Below are 22,307 nucleotides of genomic sequence, written 5' to 3' on the forward strand. Positions count from 1 at the left end.
AAACATCACTAATATATATAATATCTATATATTAATGGTGCTCCATGGTAATCATGGAAAAATGTGGATTTTGGGTTACTTTTTTTTAAACTAAAAATTGGGGATTTTTTTTAAATTGGAGAAAACCAGGATCCCTGTAGAATAGTATATTCTGTAGAGCCGTTCTCAAATTGGAGTTTTCATCTGATGGGGAAATTCTACTATTAAACAATTTGCTTTCATCTTATCAAAACAAAAAGACGTCAGGTGATATTTTTTCATGGAACACTAAGTAATAAGAAAAATAAATAAATTTGGACATTTCCAATCATTTTGTTTTGCCATATTAGATGAAAAAGGAAGGGTTTCAATGTTCCTATAGAATTGTTTAATTTTGGTGTATTGAACTTTAAAATACCATTTTGTTACATCTTGGTTAGCTGCTAACCTGTGTCCTCCTGAGCTGCTGTGCAAGTTGTGGGAAGTATAGTTCTGAGGCCTTACACTCCCATTCTCCTCTATGGGCTTGGCTCCCTGATCAAACTACTTTTATCCATTATAAATAGAGGTTATGACTTCCATGATGCAAAAAAGACATTCAGTCAAATCAAAATGTTTCAGTTTAGGTCATTTGACCCCAAACTAAATTTTTTGTTTTGATTTCCGCAGCAGGACAATCAAAATATTTTGTAAAATCAAAATTCTACTGGGAGAAAATTTCAATTTTCACAAAATCTTAATCTTCTGTCAAAGAAGCCTCCTCTTTCACCAGCTTTGACACAAAATTCCCTACCTGCTGCTGTACTGAGTTTGATACAGTACCTACTAAAGTCAATGGAAAGGATCCCACTGCCTTCCAGTGGAATATATTCTTCAGGGGAGAATGTTGGAAGACATATGCCTATGTCTAAGTGCAGGTTTTGACTTAAAACTTCTTAAGGTAAACACAATTTTTTGTTGTTGTGTGTTTTATTTTTTTTAAATTGAATGAAAATAGTAAATAGGCTTAAGATGCGAATCTGAATAACTCATATTTTATTTCTGATAATAATCAGTTACTAGCATGCCCCACTAGGCTTAGTCCAAACCTACACTTTCAAAGTGTATTGACCAAAACTACATTGAATAATACCAGCTGAAGTTCTGGCTCTGAGTTTCTATAGTAAAGCTCCTAAATCTATTTCTAGGTATTTCAATAAGTAATTTGATTTTTAAAGTGGTTGTCAACAATGTTAGCCTCAAAACATTTGGGGAGTTTTAGCTGTACCTTCTCAAAACTGCTCAGAGCTGCTGAGTGTGACTGGGAATTATGTAAGAACAAGCTTTCTTGTGCCATTTCTGAGGTTTCCTGGGCTGGACATACTATCAGAACAGCTTTCCTTGCCTTATTCTGGTACTTCCGTTCTTGGCTTGAAGTAAACACTCAGCCTATGCTGGCTACTTGCTGAGCACCCCTCAGCTTCAGGCTTGAGCCACTGCAGTCATGTGGTTGCATTTCCTGAATAAAAAGTGAATGTCTGTTCATTTGCTTATTGGTTCAAATTTAGTAGCTGAGACTAACCTGCAAGACTGAATCAATTCAGCCTTGGGTTTTTTGACTGTCTGTACTTAGCCTTAAGGTCCTTTCCTGCCTTGTTTTCTATGATGTTAGTACAGTCCTGGTCAAGCACCCCTTATTGGACACTCACCAGGTTACTGAGTTTGAACTTACAGGCTGGTCTAACTTTTTAAAATCTCTCCTGGGTCTCAATAGGCTCCAGCAACTTTCTCGGACTTTTCCCTCTCTGGTGTACTTCCTTAGTGCTGACATGCTCCTACTATTGCTTTTCAGAACCCAGCTGCCTTTGACACCAACACCAACACTTAGCCCTTGAGACTTTCCAGGTGTTTTGCCTTACTCTTTATCATAGTCATGGGCTCTGTATTGCAGAGTTTACTTTTTTAGGGACAAAAAGCAAATTGAAAGTAACACTGGAAAAAAAAGACACATGACATGTGTAATACTTGTACTAAGGATGGCACAAAAACTGAAATGATAAATACTTACCATTTCCTGTCTCAGGTTCTGGATAAATTAAAGGGATGTAAAAGGGGCAGGGATTTACTAAATATTAGCTGTTCTTTGGTAATTATCTCTGTGTGTGTACTTATCTGGTGGTAGCAAAAACTAAACTGTGGTAACTTATCCCTTAAGAAAAGTGGGTTAAGATGCTCCAATTTAGTTTTCACTTACCATAGGGTAAAAGCAGACACTTACCATGGAACAGCGGACAATGCAGTAAGTCCCTACTCCCCTTTAACTCAATGTAATTTGTTCTTAATCTGTCAAGGGACAGCCAACCTGCAGTATGTGTGTGACAAGTAGCATTGGCAGTCTCTGTGTAACATGCGGCAGATTACGGATAGGACAGGCAGCACTGTGAAAGATAAGGTAGGAAGCAGAGCAGCAAATCAGGCAGGAGAAGGGGAACAGAGTGGAACTCAAAGAGGGCATAAGGCTAATTTGTAGCACATCTGCCACAAAGGTTGCCTACCCTTCTGATCTACTCACATATATGGGCTACGCCTTCCTCCTATTCCAAGCCTCAAACAAGTAAAAAGCACCATATTGCAAATACACCTGCCAGCTCTGGGTGTGGAGGGTAGAAAACTCCAGAAGAAGCAGAGGTGAAGTTTAGGAGGCAGGAGCAGAACTTTTCCACTGAGTGCTGGTTAAGGTGGTAGAACTGGTGGAGGAGATTGGTGGAGCCTGAGGGAATTGGGAATGGTTTATGTGGGACAGAATTAGTTTTTGGGCAAGGGAGAACAGATGTGTGGATCAGATCTTCAGCAGGGGTAGCCAATATCTCTTTATTTTTCACACTTGGAAGGGTCAGAGAATCTAATTTGTACATGCACATATGCAGGTCAAAGGAATTTAAAAATCAAAAGACAGACTACAAACACAATAGCATCTTGTTTGGGGGCCAGTTGCATGGTTTCTTCTTGGTGTTTGACCATTTTTTAATTTTTTTTATTTTACCATTTGAGGTTGGCAATGCCTATGAAGCAATATATAAGAGCTGATTAATTTTAATAAGGGACAGGAGTTTCAAAATTAGGATGCCAAAGCCAGTCTCCTAAATCCTTATTTCGGGTCTTAAATCAAGGACTGGATTTTTCATAAGACCAGAGCTCTCGGAAGCTTGCTTTGACTGCAGACTGGAAAATACCTTTCTATTAAAAAGAATTAAAATAGACTCTACAAGTATTCATAGATTTGAAGACCAAAAGGGGCCACTGCAGTCACTTAGGGTGACTTCCTAGGTGACTCAGACCAGGAGGCCAGCCTCATTCAGGTTTGCTACAAAGCATTGTCAACATAACTATGAGAGCTAGGAGTGAGAACACAATGCCCTCCATTTCTTTCCTTTCATGACATGGTTAAATTGGCACATCTTAATTTGGAGACAGCTCTGCTGGCATAATAAGACTTCTACTGGCTTAGTTTCTGCTATTTAAGGAAGTGGTGTCCCCCCCAGCATAGGCCATGATCCCAGTAAAGGCTTCAACTGCTCTATAATGTAGACAGGTCCTCAATAATTCCTCTTCCCAGCCCGCGTTGTTGTAATAGTAACCTCTTGCTAATGTTGCTCTGGACAAAAGGGAAATAAAACACCCCACTATCATCCAATAATCCTTTCCACACCAAGCTATTAGACATGAGGGATCCTGCTATGCTTTGCAGACATCAAGAGCAGGCAATCACCAACCTGACCTGAAACCCCAAACTATAACAATATTAGAGAGGTCAGATGTTTTCCCATGGGTGACTCTATACTTATCCATGGTCATAAGACTCTTCCCTTTGCCCTGCATTCTCCTGTGCTCCTCGGTAAATATGCTTCTATAGCTTTGCACAGATTATGGAAAAGAAGATTATGACAAATTTCTATTGCAAGGACCAGCAATCTATCTACAGAGCCTTTATTAAGTGCTTTGAGTTATATATCCCGTATGAACTTTGAAAGGGAATGAATTACAAAATAGGCAAGCAACTTCATTAATACTAACTGAAAAATACCAATTATTTTTCATGAAGAAAAAAAATTAGATTTAAGTAAAACTGCAAATATTTTTTCAGTTAAAGAAATAAAACTCAAAATCTTTTTTTTTTTTTTTCATTTTGGAAACAAAATTGACAAAAATGACCAAGAGAAACAAAACTCTTACTACGGTTTGACATTTCTTTTTGGTATTCATTTGATCTAACATTTAAATTTTGGTCAAAATGATGTTTCCACAGCAAACATCATTTCTATTAAAAAAACCTTAACAACCAGCAAAGGAAGCTGGACTTTGGATACCAAACGGCTGGAGGTGCCTGCTTGATCAAGCACCTCATCTGTGGAGAGAATGAGATGTCAACGAACCCCTGTGCTCTGTATTTCCCATGAACTATCTCAAATGGTGGTATGTTCAATGTGCTGGCTACAAGGGAACTTATTCCAGGCTGCTTAAATCTCCACACGTACTGTATAGGGAGCCCAGTCACCTAACCCAGGGTTCTGGATTCCATGCCATGTGCCTAAGAGATGACGTGGTGCCTTACTTTTATGCACCTAAGTCTTTTACTGGATCTAACCCAAGCTCAGGATTACTAAACAAGCTCCCCGCACACACTCTTGTAATTTATGTGCACATAATGTTCTAGGTTGTTTTGGCTTTTTTTTCCATTCCCAGATGAATTTGTTCATTGTGGTTTTTTGTTCTTAATAACTTGCAGGCAATTAATGTCCTAGACAAAAAAAAAAAAAAAAATGAATGCAAGAGAATTGGAGTGTGTATAGAAAAGGAAAAAAACCATTATGTTGTTCAAAACTATAGATTTCCCCCCCAAAAAAACTCAAGTTCCTTCAATTCTAAGTTCCTCTCTCTTTATGTTTGGACAAAGTTTGCATCATGCTTTTCAGATGTATTTTGTACTTAGAGTCTCATATGCCCAATTTTTTGATAGCTGTTCATTAGCCAAAGGGCAGCTACTCATTATATGGGGGAAACTGGACCCTCACCACTGACAAAAATGGAATGCATTGAATTCCATGAGGTGGGATTAGGGGTGGCTGCAATTCTGCTGCCTGGTAGGAAACCTCTTTTCTGGCAGCTTGCACATTTTTATTCAGTTGGATTCATAAAGATTTCTTCTATTATTTAAACCACTGAAATGGAGGTAGTTGCTTTACAAAACTGCTTAAGAGGCCCAAGAGGCTGTGGTACGAAAAAAAAAGGGAACTTGAAGAAAGTGCAAGTCTGGCAAGAGATTTGAAAACAACTCAAATAAAAATGAATATTACTCTTACTAAAGCTGTCTATTAAACTTTCAATTTACCAACTTAGTCCTTCATTAAGGCTAATGGACAAAAACATAATCTGTTCTTTATTTTTGTTCCTGTTTGGTGTATTCACAAGCAGTACTTATTGGATATCCCCATTGCTACACTAAAGTCTAAAGTAGTCCCAGCATAGGGCTCATTTTTTTATGTGTTACAAAGGGTGAAACCTTGGCCCCATTGAAGTTGATGGCAAACTTCCCAATGGCTTCAGTAGGATTTATACTGTTTCAGTATGTTCATTTCAATGATCATTTTCTTAAAATGTCCAAATGCTTCAGATTGTCCAAGTAGGAATCAATGCAAGCAGCCAAGCTGAGCAACTGCATAACTGATATATACATAGATTATATGAGCAAAGCCCCAAGAATAACGTCTGCACAAAGGTCCAGTATATATGACCACAATTTATACAAGGAACCTCTACAAGTAAGTGTGCTGTGTGTGATGAGTGTATATTTGTATATTCAATAAGAAAAGTTGATCCTTTGTAGCCCAGAATTTTAAAGACTGCTTTTGAAAATGTAACCTGTAAAGTCTGCTCACTACATAGCTTTGATCTCACAAATGCACGTGGGTAGCTTAGACAGTATTGCTAGCTCTGATGGTTTCATCTTATATTTGGCATTTTCCTTTAAAACCTGACTCCTGCAGTTTCTGTTCATTGGGCACATCTACATGTTCATTAACGCACTGTAACTATGGTGCATTAAATTTAGTACCTGTAATGACAGGTAATAATGTACCATAATCAGCACTAGGTGCATTAGCACAGATGAACTTTTTTTAGTGATGTTAATGAGCATTAAACTAAACCTACTGTGCATTACCACAAGCTTTGCCTGCTGTGCTAATGCACAATAGAATTAGTCTTTTGTGCTTTAAGCATCTTGTGTAGACATGCCCCTCATACTATGGAATAATTTGAAAGATTATAAACTTAAAACCTAGAAGGCCAAAAATATCATAATCACTTTGAGGTTCTTTTTATTTATCTCAAGATTTTAAGTCAATCTCATGATTTGGATGGGTCTGACTCATGAGTTTTTAATAGCCAGAGTTTCCAGTAGTGTTTCAGGACCATTGTTTCAACAGAGCTATTCACCTTTAATGTTCACAATGTGCTTAGGAGCTTTGATGAATTGTAGACAAACTCTTCTCTTCCTACTGGATAAAGATCAAGGGGAAACTCTATCTCCATGTCCTTCTAAATGAAGGGGCCCCTTTGTAATAAAAGTTATAGATCAATTGGTTTATACTATACACCACAGCAAGCATGGGGTTGTAATGTACTTACTTCATAAGATCTCCATCATGAAAAAGAACATGGTATATTTTAAGCCCAATTTTTGTCCACTATTCCCTGTAGAGAAGCAGGCAGGTACTTAGTCTGTAAGTAATTAACTTGTCACCTGTGTAAGAGCCTATCTATGCCTGATATATTATCTGCTTTATGATTTGTTTATCCACTTTCCACATGTTTGTAAGGTGCCCATTTAGAAAAGAAATGCCGCAGTTGCAAAATATATGAAGGCTTGAATGTTTCTAAATGTTGAATAGTGAACTGTGTGCTGGCCAACTTCCACAGCAGCAGGAGGGTGGAGTAGTAGTAAAGGATGAGACACATCCAGATGTCAAAAGGAATAAGGTAATGTTTGCCATAATGTACATTTTAAACAAACTAACCTTGACAATTAAGGAGCAGATCCTGCTAGTCCTCTGCAGTCCCAGTGAATGGAAAAGCCTTGTTAGGTCAGATCCTAAAGATAATTGAATTGAGTCAGATTCTATTTCATATATTAGGTGCATATGTAGATTTAAGTGCCTAAGTGCAATTCTATTCACAAGCCCTTAAAAAATATTTAATGCAAAAGACTTGCGGGCTCTTCTCCTCACTACTGTCTTGTGACATACTCTTAAGAATCAGAAGTAGGGATGTTGCAAATTCCACACAGATTCATTAATGGCTTCTTAGAGACTTGTATGGTTGGAATAGAAATGCACTTAGGTGCCTAAGTACTCTCACAGTGGGGGTACTTGGGTGAGTACTTACTTTACCCACCTGCTGAAATAAATTTTGGCCCATTTCCATTTTCTGTTATGAATATCTTGGTTTTCTACTGTCATAGTTACCACTGAATTGTACTTGTGGTTTGCGATTCTCATCATGACTCTGGATGCTTTACATTGAATGAAAGAGCTGGAGCTATATAAAAAACTCTGTACTTCACAAGAGAGAATTTATTTACCATGGGGTTTAGGTGCTAAAGTGGAATTTCATCATCCTCTCTGTGGACCCTTTTTCAAAGTCAAGAAAGAGATACATTCAGAGCAAGGTCAAAGCACATTGCCCAAGCTTATATGGCCTCTCAGAATTGTCTTATTTACACTAGAGGTTGCTTTCACTCTGGGGCACGCTCCAGAATCTGGAAGGCCCCAAAGTGAGTTAAAGGCATTTCAGTTTTGCACCTCTTCTCCTTGCCTCTTTGGGCAGATTTGTATAGAAATGGAACAAAATATGGTGCCTCTTGGATAGGGTGTGTCCTAGTGCAGGGGACATGCCTTTGGTGGTGGCACCTTGCTACAACAGATACAAACCCTTGGGGGTAGTGCTGGGTGGGCTTCAAGCAGATAGAGGCGTAGGACAATCACCCATTCTGTCCTGCCCTCAAATCTGTGGCACAAAAACCTGAGTTACATTTATAAAGAAATACTATCATGTCATCTAAGTGCATACTCACAAACATGCAAGCACCACATGGTGAATGGAGATGGGAGGTTTACCTTGTTGCTTCTGTGTTCAGAGGCCTCATGGCTTAGTAGATTGGGTCCTGAGCTAAGGCTTGGGAGACCTGGCTTCCATTCCCAACTTTACCATTGACCTCCTGGGAGAGTGTGGGCAAGTATATCCCTTTCCACTGTGCTTTTCTTGGCCTCCCATACATCTTAATTATTCAGACTGCACATTCTTGGGGCAGAATTCTCTCTTGCCACATCCTTGTACATCCACCACATCCTTTAATGACACCTGATACATATTTCCCCAGAGAACCCCAGTATCCACAACCAATATATGGGGGTTTAGTCATGAAACCCCTTTTTGTCACTGTCTCTTTTTTACAATTCTGATGAGCCAATCTGAAAATGACAGGGTTCACAAGCTCTGATTCTGCTCCTAGGTGTAAGTGTGCACCTATGGTGCTCAAGTCAGTAAGAGCTGGTTACTGTTACTGAGGTAGAAATTGGCCCACAGACTTTAAATCCTAATGTTAGTGAATGGCAAGGAAAAGCGATTTGATCATGACTCCTGAGTATACTAAACCAATGTGACAAGCTTGAGTTTAGTGAATTTGGGACCAGTTCAAATGCTATTAGGATAAATACAGTACTCCACATACATCACATACATCATGCCAGTGCTGTTCAATTCACACGCATCATTTGCTATGATAGTAAAAGAAGCTGCAATAAAGATTCATAAAAGAACTCTCTGTTTTACACTGGGAAAAAAAAATTAGATGATCTGGTTTCTACTACATGCTTCAGCTGATTCTTGTTCAGCCCAATAGATAATGCTCATAAATCACATTTTAGATTCTACGTTTTTGGGTATTGGAAGAAAAATAAACAATTAAGAATGTATGGCTTATACTCTATATGCAAGCAAGATTAAGATCTCAACCTGGATTGAGGACAGAGGCTCAATCAGTAGTCTTGACTATACCACATGTGGGCCAGACCCAGAACTGCAGACACACAGCATGTCCCACTTACTTCTACCAGCTCAGTGTACACCAAATCTTGGAGTGGCCTCAAGCACATGTTCAAAACCAGAAATGAATGTTGACTGCATTTGGACAGTGTTTGCTTTCTGAAGAACTTTTCAATTTTTCATAAGAAAACCAACAAATATGGTTGCACAAACAACCATTTGTGGGGTGGGGAGGGGGACTGATGAAAGAAAGACATTTTCCATAATAACCCTTCACACACACACACACACACACACACATACACACACTTTTGTGCCTTCCTCTAGTACATTAATATACCTTGCTGTCACCAAAGCCCATGTTTTCTGCAATGACAGTACTTCATAGTCTTGTCAAATCAAGATGGCATTTTGAGTTATCCTTTCCAGTAAGGTATAGCTGTGGACTGGAGTTTTTGCTGTGGTGCTCCATGAGGCATGACAGGCAAAATGCTTGCTGCCACCCCTTTTACAGAACTGTAGTGTATGTTCAGTTCTGTCCACGGGCAGCTCTGCTGGCCCATACAGGGAGCAGTGGGAAGTAGCTCCAATCCCTCACAAGATGTTAACAGTGGTGGTCACGATAATCTTGTGAAGGCCTTTATTTCTTGACTGCAATGACATCCACTGTGCCTGCGCCCATTTTCCCACAGCAAAGAGCCCCTGCCTCTTGTGTTCTCTGGCCCTTTGCAAATGAGTCCTCCCCTTCAAAGTTGTCTCCTCCCTCTCTCATGTGGATCTGCATTGCAAGTGGCTTTCCTCCTACTTTGAAAATATCCCCTCTGTCTTACAGTTCAACTCTCTCTCCCCCATACCCTTAGCTCCATTGCAAACTGTCCTTCTTTCCGTCAAGTGTCCCATCTGTGGAATCTTCTTCACTGAGGATTATCCAGCAGAGTCTGGATAGGCATCTGGGATAGTTTAGGAATAACGCATTTTGATCTGATAACCCTTAAGGTCCCTTCCAACCCCCTGACCATATGATCTTTGCCAAACTCTCTCAGATCCATGCAATACTGTCAGGAGTGTGGGAATATATGGCATTTGGGGCTGGGTTGGTTCAGAAACTGATCTTTCCCTTTATTTTAAAAAATGGATTTATTCAGGGATAGCATTGCTAAGTCTGATTATATAGATTTCATTAAGGCTAAGAGGCCAAGTGCTCTAATATATCTCCTGAATTGCCTTGCGTCTAAATGTCAGCTATATCAAAATACCCTTCACCCTTAAACATTCCAGTATGTACCTGTACCTCCTCTAGGTTGCTCTGTTAAAGGTAAAGTAGCATATTACACCCACAATCTAGGTTCTAGGCTTTCAATAATGTGCTTGCAGCATTTTTTGTTTGTTTTTTATGTTTCTGTGTCCCAAACATCATGTTACATCTCAACTTCCTGAAGTTACAAAACACAATTGTCTTAGGGGAAAATTGATTATTAGAGATAATAGGGCAGGGCCCTCAGCTGGTATAAACTGATGTAGTATCATTGAAGTCCATGGGGCCAAATTCCCCTTCACTGAAGTTATTGGGGCCAGATGCCCAGCTGGTGTAAATCAGAATATCCCCACTGAAATCAACAGGGCCATGTCCATTTTCATCAGACAGCATTCTGATACTTCATTAAATAACAACAAAGTTAGTTAAACTCAAGCTTGGGCTTGGGAGGAAATCAAGAATGATGCTATGGAAATAAATAGAGCTACACCAGAGTAGAAGAAACTGACCCGCTGGCTTTTGTTGGTTTGGGTCCTAACCTTTGCATTATTAAATATAATAATACTGAGCATTCCTCAAGGCCATTTGCTTTCAGGGAAAAATGTATCCTTGCTCTGTGGGCTTGGAATGACTCTGCCTTAAATCTAAAAAGCAAATCTCTCCTGATAAAGCACAGGATTGTAGGCAGGGAATGGAGACAGTCTAAATCCAGACTGTCCAATATAATACTTACATCAAATTTATTGTTGTTGTTATTGCTATTAGTAATAGTTGCACTCATCTGATAATTCATTATATTATATATAATGCTATGAATAACTGATGTGTTATGTTCAAAGTGATAATTCATTGATGATGGTAAAGATGCCGATACACAAAGAATGGTCATATTGTTACTATTATAATTATGGTGATATAAGTATATTATTGTAATTCAAATAATATGTTAAAAGTTGTATAATTATAGTATCAAGGTGTCCTTTTCCTGGACCAGGTCCCCTTTTTCCTAGGCCTGTACAAGCAGAGAACATAAAGGCCATGTTTTCACCACTAAAGGACCATGCTGGGGAGTGCTGCCCTGAAGTCTGGCATGCCTGTTACACATGTACTACACCCTGGCATGGATATAGTGCAACTATTCATAGTGTGGTGCTGGGTTCAGGCCAATACACTTACTCTCTGGGGAGCATTTATCAGTGGACATTCAGCATTGATCTACAGTAGCTATGTTGCATCTTTTCCAGGGCTGTAGTGTGCATGGAAATGCTTCTTAGCATAGCTGTTTGATCTGGATATACCACACCGAGATTTTTCAAAGGAGTTGATGTCACTGTGGCATCATCTCTGTGGACCAGAAGTCATATATCAGTCTCTGCAGCTGACCACTTGGCATCAACTCTCTTTACAACTTTTGTTACTCCTGTCAAGACCAAGTGATATCTATGGAACCTTAGCTGTCTAATAGGAGAGAGATGATAAAAATTTATGGTGATATATTGCCTCTAGGGTCCCTTGCACTTGAGCAGCCTGCACAGTGGCTTGTGTAGTACTGAAGAACCACCTCCCTTTATGCCGCCTATTGTGTGCTTGGCTCATCATGACCGCTTTACAAATATCTACTTACTCATCAGGCATTTAGTCCATAAGTCATGATCAGACACAGCTGGAGCACACCCATTCTTTGGTGTACATATGCTCTACTCTGCCCTGCTTCCCTTGAAGAGAAGAATTTCCATTAAACCCAATGGAAATTTGGGGTACAAGTCTGGCTGAAAAATGGCTTGAAACAAACATTGATTCCAATGCAGCTCAGTGTTCTGTTTCTATAGTGATATGAGTATAAAAATAATGATCAAGGGATCTTTGTATGAATCCTGGATCAGGAGAAAACTGTTATGAGAAGAACAGTACACGTAGAAATAAAAGGGCTGAATTCTCTGCTTATGAATTTCTTCTCTTCGAGCATGCACATACATGGATCAAAGCTATTGCTTTGTTGGTTTTCCTCACCTTGTCTGAAGAGTTTGCAAGCAGTCAAGCAAGACTTTTTTTGCCATGGGCCCCAAAGCCCTACACATTTCAGTGGCTACACTTCTATAACAGAAAGTATAATTTGTGTCAAGAGGTCAGAAGAAATGGTTAATCCAAACTGTAGCAAAATACACATATACTGATATATTTGAGCTTTTTCATCTTGAGCAAACAAGCTCAGTACAATCAAAAGGTATAATAAGCCAAAGAGCTCTTTGTAGAACAGGAAAGGAAAGTGGATTTCAGATGTGGACATAAGAATGACCCAGGGATATTTTATTTCCTAGAAAATTGCTCTCTTGCTAATGACATATGGACCATAGTTGAGATGGACAGGAACTGGCTGACAGTGTCCAGCAGACCTTGAAAGATTAAGCATATGTCACAGTAGAGCATCTGAGTTTTCCAAGAGATTTTTTTTTTGGAATCCACATAATCAAACTTTCCCTTGAACCACTGTATACATAGAAAAGAAGGCTGCACAGCAGCCTTCATCATTTGTGAACTGTATCTGTAAGGAAGATGCAAATTTAAATAACAGCATGATTTTTTTTTCTGCCTACAAGACACAAAGGGTGTTCACAGGAGATCTGGCTGCAAAGCACCTGAACTGAAGGAAGTGAAGGGTTTCTTTTAGACTAACAAAAGTGGATTTAACAGAAGTGGAAAGTATGTTGGAAGGATTGTTTTTTGTCATTTCCACCCATGGTCACTTCATAGCATATTACTTGAAACATTGGGCCATATGCAAGGAAAGAAGAGTTGCCACCATTTTGCCAAATGCATGTGTAACCTCTATGTGTGGCAGTGCACCTCCTGCAAAAAGGCGCTGTGGGTGGTCACCACTCACCACCCTGCCCAGTGCCAGCGGCATCTGCGGATAGTCCATGATCGACCCTGGCCACCACCACCGCTGCTGGTGGTGCCTGAGGGTGGTTGCCGCTTGCCACCCTGCCATGCAGGCGGTCCATGATCAGCCCTGGCTGCCGCCAACACTGCCAGTGGCGCCTGTGGGTGCTCACCACCCCGCCACCAACAGTGCTGATGGCATCTGCGGGAGCTTCCCACTCACCGCCACTGGGCTCCCGCCACCACAGTCATGCCCCCTAGCTACTGGGGGAATGCACCATTCGTGGTCATATCTCCTCTGGTTAGGGAAGTCATCTCTCTTTCTTCAGGTGCTCTGGTCCAGCACAATCTCTGTCCTATCTGACATAAATCTTAGGGGTGTGTGAAGCGGGCCCTATTTGATTTGGATTCAGATTCGGCCTGAGTCAGGGACAGTGATCGATTTGTTGATTTAAATCACTCTCCCTGATTTGATTTAGCCAAATCTGAATCTGAAGATTTGATGCTGATTTAGAGAATCAGCAATTTGGACATAGACACAGCTTTAATATTTTTTCTACATACCTCGAGGTACCAGGATGGCTTGTGATTGCTGCGATGCTGGAGTGCATGGAGTGTCCCACAGGAGTGGGGGGGAGGGGAGGACCCTCCATGTGCTTGGCAGCGAACCCGGAAATGGACCAGAAGTACTTCCAGTCCACTTCCAGGTCCACCAGGGGGTGTGCTGGAGGCCCCCCACCTTGCTCCCCCAACTCAGCAATTGGCCACAAGGGGACAATGGGTGCCCCCCAGACCCAGGAGGCATCAGTTGCCGAGCCAGGGGGGTGCAGCACAAGCCTCCCAGTACGCTTCCTGGAGGACCCAGAAGTGGACCAGAAATGCTTCTGGTCCACTTCCAGGTCTGCTGCCCAGTGCGCTGGGAAGCCCACTGCACTCCTGTGGGATGCTTCATTGAAGCATTCACGAGTTGCCTGGTACCTAGAGGTATATAGAAAAAACATTTAAAGCTATGTCTATATCCGAATCTCTGAATCTTTCTGAATCTCTCCAAGTTGATTGGGAGGGTTCTGATTTGATTTGGAGAGATTAAAGGGTCTCCTGATTCAATTTGATTCAGGTTCAGAGATTTGGCCACCAAATTGGGCCAGATCTCTGCTGAATGAAATCAGGGACTGAAGCTTTACACAGCTCCAATAAATCTTATTCAAGTTAACCATTATCCAGAGCCCTAGTTCTATATAACGTTGGGTAGGTAAATTGATTAACTGCATTGTCCAGGTAGAATGCTGTATAGTTAAATATTAAGTGTAAGCACATTCTAGACACCACAAACCATGTCTCCACCCTGATCCTTCTAACATTTCTATGTACAATCAAGATACACATGCTGGATTGGAACGGCTTCATGAAAGAACCCCTCAGAGCAGACAAGTGGTTGTCCAATGTTATTTCTTGGATTATGTAAGAAAGAAGGATGCAGGGGCATTTTATTTCTATTATTTGGTCAGCACTATATACTGGGTATATAGACTTCATCAAATCATATCTTCAGCTAATCTTAGAGTTACAATTAAAGACAGTATATCAGTGTTTCCTAGTGTTATACAAACCCTTCTATGGTGTTCTGAGAGCTCAGCAAGCTAAGATTGTTTTGTACTTCACCCCCACTTCAAGGCATACCTTGAAATTGGCCTCAGGTATGTAAGACTTAGACCTGTTGTCTTTTTATGGTTTTAAAGAAAATCTTCAAAACACAAAGCAGGTATAACCTTCAGAGAGTCTGAAGCAAAAGCTTTGATGTACGAGTCCCTTTTTATTTTAATCAGTGATAACTCAGACACTAAATAGAATATTTTACATTGTGAATTACTTTTCTGTTCATCAGAACAAATAAGGAAATAAAAGAAAGTACCATGTTGTTATGTTCTGAAGAAAAAATAATAATATAACTTAGATGTAATAAATAGATGTGGTCAGAACATTTCAGCCACCAAAAATATGTATTTAATTTTTTTCTTCCCAAATTGAATGAAAAATCAAATTACAAATTTTTTAGGAGGAACAAAAGATCAAAAACATTTCCAGTCGGGCATGTTAAATTAAGATATTTTCTAAATGGAAATAAAATAAAAATAGATCTTTTCAAAATAAAAAAAATAAATTAAAATTGAAATGTCATTGCTAAATGAAATGTTTCATTTTCAAACTTTGTTTGGGAAATTTTTTAAAATAGTTAAATTCAGCATTTTCAGATGAAAACGTTTTTTGTCAAGGAAGTTCTCATCCAATGCTACTGTTAAGAAATACCAGAATAGACTTCACGGGAAATGTTCTGTTTTAGCTTTAAATAATAAAATATATTATATTAAACTACTTTTACATGAAACACTGAATATACATAAATCTTTAAAATAAAAAGTAAAAAACTTATTTTAAAGTTCAATTTAAGTTAAATGCTAAAATAAGTGTAGATGCTTAACAGTGTCTACAAAGGCTTGAGAACTGGGATGCTATTACTTATATTTTCCATAAAAGAAGGATCACATTTTAAACTCTTGGAAAGTTTATGCTCCACAATATTTACATTAATTGACTAACCTTGGATATTTAATAATCTTCATTAGAATCTGGCCTGCAGATCAGTGACCCTAACTTTATGAAAAGAGCCATGGGACCCTTAATATTCAGGACATAGGCTTAACATGTCAGAGGACATTTCTCCATCAATGGAATGACATAAAACCAGAGTTGGGCAAATTATAGAGCATGAATGACATTCGTTTTTCCTGTCTTGGCTGGGTCACTTGCAAAACTGCTCTCAGTTTGTAAGGGCCTGGTCCAGTGGGAGATGAGGTAAGAAAACAGCTCTGATCCAGCAATTCCACATACTTAATTTCGAGCATAAAAGTCAAGACCAAAGTTCTGCCTGAGTTTACGTGGTCCACCAAGCTATCATGGAAAAGGCACACCAGTTTCTGTAGGCACATCAGTGGCCCATAGGGGAATGAGGTAGCTAGCATTCACATCTCACTGCCTGTGGCTTCAGCAACCCAAATGACCAGGTACCCATTTACAGTTGGAATCATTAGAGGCAGAGGCATAGCAAGGTCATTGAGCACCAAGTGGTAATGGGTGCCAGGATGAGGTGGAGAGAAGTCTTACCTGCTCAGGCGTTCGGTAAACGGAAGGCAGCTGTCACTACTGCCACTGCCACTGTTATTGCAGGAGCAGAAGCCGCATGGTGTGAGACCCCTGGGAGTCCATTCTGTTTGCTTTGCTCCACACACATCCCAGAAACTCTATTGGGCACAGGATTATGCCTACACTGGCAAAGTGGGACTGGGGAAAGTAGCACCTTTCTACTCATCCCACTCGCCCCTACTCCCCCAGACACACTGATGGGTATGGGAATGCTCCTATAGCCAAGCAGGAGCAGTGCTGTACTGCCCCAGCTGTGGCAAAGCCTCCTGAGGTGTAGGGAATGGTGCCTAATCACAGTCAGCACCTGGGGTTCGTACCCTTTTTACCCTGCCCTAGTTATGCTGCTGACTAAGGGTAGCCTTCTCAATGGGTTCACAACCCACTCTGAGCTCTGGGCTACTGCATCTATACCAGCAAGATAGCAAAGAGCATATCTACATGCTACACTGCAGTCACCCCTGTGATTGCAATGTAGGTAAAAAACTTAAGGCATTCAAAACCCAGGAGATTCCCCTCCCCTCAACAATATTATAATATCAAGGCTTGGATGTCCATTTTGAAGGAACTGCAGACTTTGAAAAGTCCCTAGGAAAAAAATATCCCAGATACTTAATTTTTACAGTGATTTAATGCAGATGCCATGTAAACCCAAACACGCTTTTGTTTGTTTGTGTATTTAGAACCGAGTTGCAGCAAAAAGCCACTGACCTAGGAGAAATCGTATTTCAGGAAAGTTAACACAGCAGGTCAGAATGCAAGTTTCACTAGTACCTCTCATGCAAAACATAGTTTTTATTTAACTTGAAAAATATGCCAATAACAGAAAGCATAATTCATTTTGTGTAAGTTATGGTTGGCTGTAAAATAGAATACAGAGATTTTTCCTACTCAAGCTGAAATGTTTTTCTTTTAATTCCTTGGTATTCTCTCTTCACCATTATAAACTCTAATTCATATCTTGGCTTTGGCTTTAAGATCTAGCTGTGCTTAGCAGAATGTGGTCCATTTTCAAAATTTTCAAGAATTTAAGTCACACATCTCCCAAAGTATTCCAAAAAATACCACATCAGTTCATTTTTTGCATTTATTACACTTATGGTTTGGGGACATGGGGGTGGAAATAGGAAGGTAAATAGCTAAGTAAATGGTTTTTTAGTGTTGTATATACTTTTAAATGTCCTTTTAAGGACCCATATTGTAAACTGAGATGGGCTCCAAGTTCAGGAGACTGCATATGTCATTTATTTTCTTTCAAGGTAGTTCATTTAGCCAATATAGTTCAGGCTGTGATTTAACCCTATGAGTATATATATGAGATTTAACCCTATTTAACCCTACGAGTAGAAATGGAACCGTATGTAATTAGATGTTGGGAAATGCAGACAAGTAGATTTGAAACTTGGTGGAGCCCATCTCTGGGGTGGAGCTATTAGATTTAGGGCTTTTGCATGAATAGAACTCAATTCTTCCCTTGTGTCCAACTCTGAGGGTGCTCAGAGGGAGTTACTCATACCGTTTAGGAGGGGAATTAAGTTCCAAAGGTGTTGCTACATATCTTGGTGGCAGCACACTATGCATGCCTCTCAGAAAACTCCTTCTTAGTGTGAAGATAATAGCCCATTACTTTAATGTTCTTTGTTATCCTTGCTACAGCACTGTCAGGTACAGAAGTACTATCCTCTTCATTTACAAACGAGGATGTACGGCTCAGATAAGATAAGCAACTCACCCAAATTCACACAAGAAGTCTATAGCAGAGCAGGGAATTGAACATTTGCTGTTTAAGTCCAAGGATAGGGTAATAACAACCAGGCCAGCCCTCTTTCCTAAAGAATCAGTGCAGAATTGTGGTTCTGATGAGTTAGGATGACATCGGTATCTGGCTACTACAGTGACAGATGTATTAGAAACAGATTACATCACAGAGAGGTTGAGATGTAAGGAGCTGTCAGGGGAAATATAAAAGTAAGCATGACCTAAATGAGAGAAAAGGGCATACGTAATTCAGAGTAATGAGGCAGTGACCAGGGAGGAAGGAGAGGATTACCTGGAGGATAATGATATACAGCAAGATCATTGTCTTGGGCTGAACTTCCATCTATTTAGGACACTTAGGGAGAAAATAGTGCTTCAAAGTCACTTTTTTCCTTAGTTCTAAAGCCAGCTAGGGGGTGGTTTGGGACACAGTGGGTGTGTCTACCTGTTCTCTTTAATGTGCAGTAGCCTATTTTACTGTGCATTAGAGTGTCATGGCAAAAACCATGCTAATACGCTGATGCACAGTAAAATTAGGCTACTGCACATTAAGCATCACGAAAAAAGTATGTGCTTTTGCTGCTGTGCATTAGGGCAGCCTAATATGCATTTCGTTAGTACCTCACATTAGATGTACTAAATTTAATGTGCAGTAGCAAAAGCACATTCATGAATGTGTGGATGCAGCCGTCATAACCCAGGATCATAGGAAAGCAGGGCTGCAAGGGACCTTACGGGATCTTCTAGTCCAACCTCCTGTTCAAGGCAGAATCACCCCTGACTAAACCATCCAGCCAAATGTCTGTCCTACCTGGTTTTGAAAATTTCCAAGGAGATTCCACAACTTTTCTAGACAGCCTGTTTCAATTTTTGACCACCCTCACGGTCAGGAAATTCCTCCTCATTTCCTCTGGACTAGATTTCCCCTGCTGCAATTTCAGGCCGTTGCTCCTAGCTTTGTCCCTCATGGCTAGAGAGAAAAGCATCCTCTCTGTAACTGTCCCTCAGGTATTTAAAGACTGTTATTAAATCCTCCCTCAGTCTTCTTCAAATTAAAAAACCCTAGTTCTTTCATCTTTTCCTTATAAATCCTACTTTCCAGGCCTCTAGTCATTTTTGTTCCTCTCTGCTGGACTCTTTATAACCTGTCCACATCCTCCTTGATGTGTGGGACCCAAACCTGGACACAGTACTCCAGGTGAGGCCTCACCAGTGCTAAATAGAGCACTTCTCTTGGTTTGCAAGTGACACTCCTGCTAATACAACCCAGTATACTTCTTTGCAACAAGAACACACTACTGGCTCATATTCAGCTGTAACCTCTCAGACCTTCTCAGCAGTACTGCAGTCTAGCCGGTTATTCCCCAATCTGCATTTGTGCATGCAATTATTCCTTTCCAAGTGCAGGACTTTGCACTTGTCTTTGTTGGATTTAATTTGCTTGATTCTTGACCCTTTTCCCAGTCTAGCCTGATTATTCTGCATCCTGGGCTTGCCCTCCAGAGTGTCTACAGCTCCATCAAACTTGGCATCATCTGCAAATTTGCTAAGCAGGCTCTTGATCCTATGATACCAATTTAGAGCAGCATAAGCACTAATAGAAATTATATAAACAATAGCAGTCCTGTAGCAGCCATTCTACCATCCAAGGATTACCACAGTGCAAGGTTCTCTGACCACAACATATCCCCATTGTAGGAGGCCAGAAGCTGGTAGCATAGAGACAGCAGTGCCAGCTTTATAGCCCCTGGGGATTCCCTCACAGCAAAGGTAACCAAGGGTGTCTCACTTTCAGCTCTTTTGCACAGAACTATGCAAAGGACACCTAAAACCTGAATAATTCACTTCTCAGTAAGTTTTCATACTAGGATCGGGTTCCTGGATTTAGTGGAATTAATCCAGATTTATAGCAAGGTAAGAAGACAGTAAGATTCAGATACTCCAGTGATGGGAATATATAAATATTGACAAGCATAAAAATCTAGTTAAGGTCTGTAGTGTAAAGTAGAGAGAGAGAGAGAGAGAGAGAGAGAGAGAGAGAGATGTGAAGTCATGCTGTGGACTGTAATCTGACCCCCTGCAAGGGCTGTATGACTTTATTATTGTCCTCCTTGTCATTTGTAGTTGTAGAGGATCAGGGCTTTATGATCACTCTATAAAATCTAATCCTGATTCTGAGTGTCTACTTGTGCTTAATTCTTCTAGAGGCTGGAACAAGGGAAATGGTCTAAGATGGAGGACAGTGAGATATCTGGGAACAGATGGAGAAGTGTAAGGTGGGGACTGGAACTGAAAGGAATATGTAACAAAAAAGGGTCTTATTAAACCAGGAGTACCTCTCTAGAAAACAATAGAGTTAGACCTGTGCTTAAACTCATTGAACTACAGAACTGACCCTCTGTCAAGTCTTCAGAACATCACTGAGCAATATCACCACAAGATATCTATTTAAAATCACTGTTTGTCCAGACTCAGACTTTTTGTCTGGTAGGAAATCTGAGTGTTTCAAAATTTCTGATTCTGAAACAGAATGAAAAAAAATACTTAAAATGATGTTTGAAATAGAATTAAAATAAATGGTTAAATTTTTATTTTTTGCATTTTGCAATGTGTGCATCTCAGTTGTTTTCAAAATCAAAATGTTTTACTTCAAAATTTTCTCCTTCCCCCCTCTCCACTGCCCCACCTGGAGCATTCCGTCAAATCTATAGGCAGACAAGATTCTTTGGCTAACTCTAATATCTTTTATTAGATCAACTGTTTAGAAAAACATTCTTTGCAAGCTTTCAGGTTTAAAAACCTTTCATCAGGCTGAGGAAGCATCTGCAGTTGGTGTGTGCTCTTCCTGGATGGACTGAGTAGTAAAAAAGCCAGAAGCTGGTATGCATGCAATAAAGCCAGTCAGTGGAAATGTAAATTGAGAAGTCAGTGGGTGAGAGACAGGCTAGGGGAAGGGGGATGAATGTAGCAGGTAAATAGTAGAGAGGTACCTGGGGAGTTGGATGCCAAGCAGGTTATAATCCAATGTCTATAATTTAGTCCATAATTTTTTGTATCCAGGAGGTTAATAAAGTGAAGTTCACAGGCTCATCTGTGAAAAGTGTTTTGTAAATTCCTTTTGAGGATCAGAACTGAGAGACTGGAGAGAAAGTGGTTTTCTTGTGAGGAATGTGCTGCCACTGGTAATTGAGTATTGTTGTCTTGAATAGATTTCCAGTGTGCATTCATTCTGGTGCACAATTGTTGTCTGGTCTCTCCTATGTATTTTCCATCAGGGCATTTGGTGCATTGGATGAGATATATTACATTTGTGGAGGTGCAGCTGTAAGATTCAGGAATGTTGATGGTTCTGTTATGGGGTGGTGGAGATATGTTGGCAGGTTTTGGATTTCTTGTCATGGCATGGTCTGGATCCATTCGATGTGCTTTGGGCCATAGGAAGTTTGGTTCTGGTGATGAGGTTAGCAAGATTAGGTGCTTGTTTGAAGGCTAGAATGGGTGGTTCTAGGAAGATCTCTTTAAGAATTGGGTCTCCTTTTAGTATGGGTTGCAAGTGTTTGAGGATTTTCCGTATAGGTTTGAAGAAGGGGTGGATTTTTCTTCTGTACTGTAGCAATTCTTCATGTGGTATCCAGGTGGCTCTTTCAAATGTGTGATCTCTCTGGAGGAGCGTCCTTGTTGCATGAAATTCTTTTAAATATTTCTGAGGTGGCACTCCCAGGTGTTCTCCTCAGTGCAAATTCAGTGGTATCTTTTTTTCAACTAGTTAGCTGGTCTATGTGGTAGTGTACCTTTGGTGCCTGCCACTTTAACGGCTGGCGCAGGCAGCCAACAGGTGCCTGATTAAGGTGGCCATTTTCAAACAAAGGTCAGGCAGGCAATGCCAGCAGTTGGCCACTTGCAACCAAGGGAGCAGCACCATCCTTCTCCCTTGCAGTGTGGAACATCCTGCAAGTAAGGGCAGGAGCTATGAGGATGGTTTGGAGGCTCCTGGTCCTGGGCATGACCTGAAACTGCACCCTGCCAGGGATGGGTAGCCTGGTGGGGTGGTTCGTGGTGAGAGAGCCCCCAAGAAATGCCAGCCCAGCTACCAAAGGCAAGGAGGGGAACCTTAAAACCCCATCCCCCATAAGCAGGTGGGTTACCCTGTAGTAGG

At 40.4% G+C, this 22,307-nt stretch overlaps 1 long non-coding RNA gene across 1 annotated transcript in view; it reads left to right on the forward strand.

Annotated features, from left to right (window-relative positions):
• Nucleotides 1-5,734: 5,734 nt before the first annotated feature.
• The window catches only part of LOC149873842 (uncharacterized), a 35,666-nt gene continuing 19,093 nt past the window's right edge, over nucleotides 5,735-22,307 (forward strand). Inside the window, exon 1 of the long non-coding RNA XR_016440054.1 lies at nucleotides 5,735-5,777. This is a non-coding gene — a long non-coding RNA (uncharacterized LOC149873842). The remainder of the gene's footprint in view (nucleotides 5,778-22,307) is intronic.

The sequence above is a fragment of the Crocodylus siamensis genome, chromosome 1 (assembly GCF_052110815.1).
Source record: "Crocodylus siamensis isolate JL-2025a chromosome 1, ASM5211081v1, whole genome shotgun sequence".
Lineage (NCBI taxonomy): Eukaryota > Metazoa > Chordata > Crocodylia > Crocodylidae > Crocodylus > Crocodylus siamensis.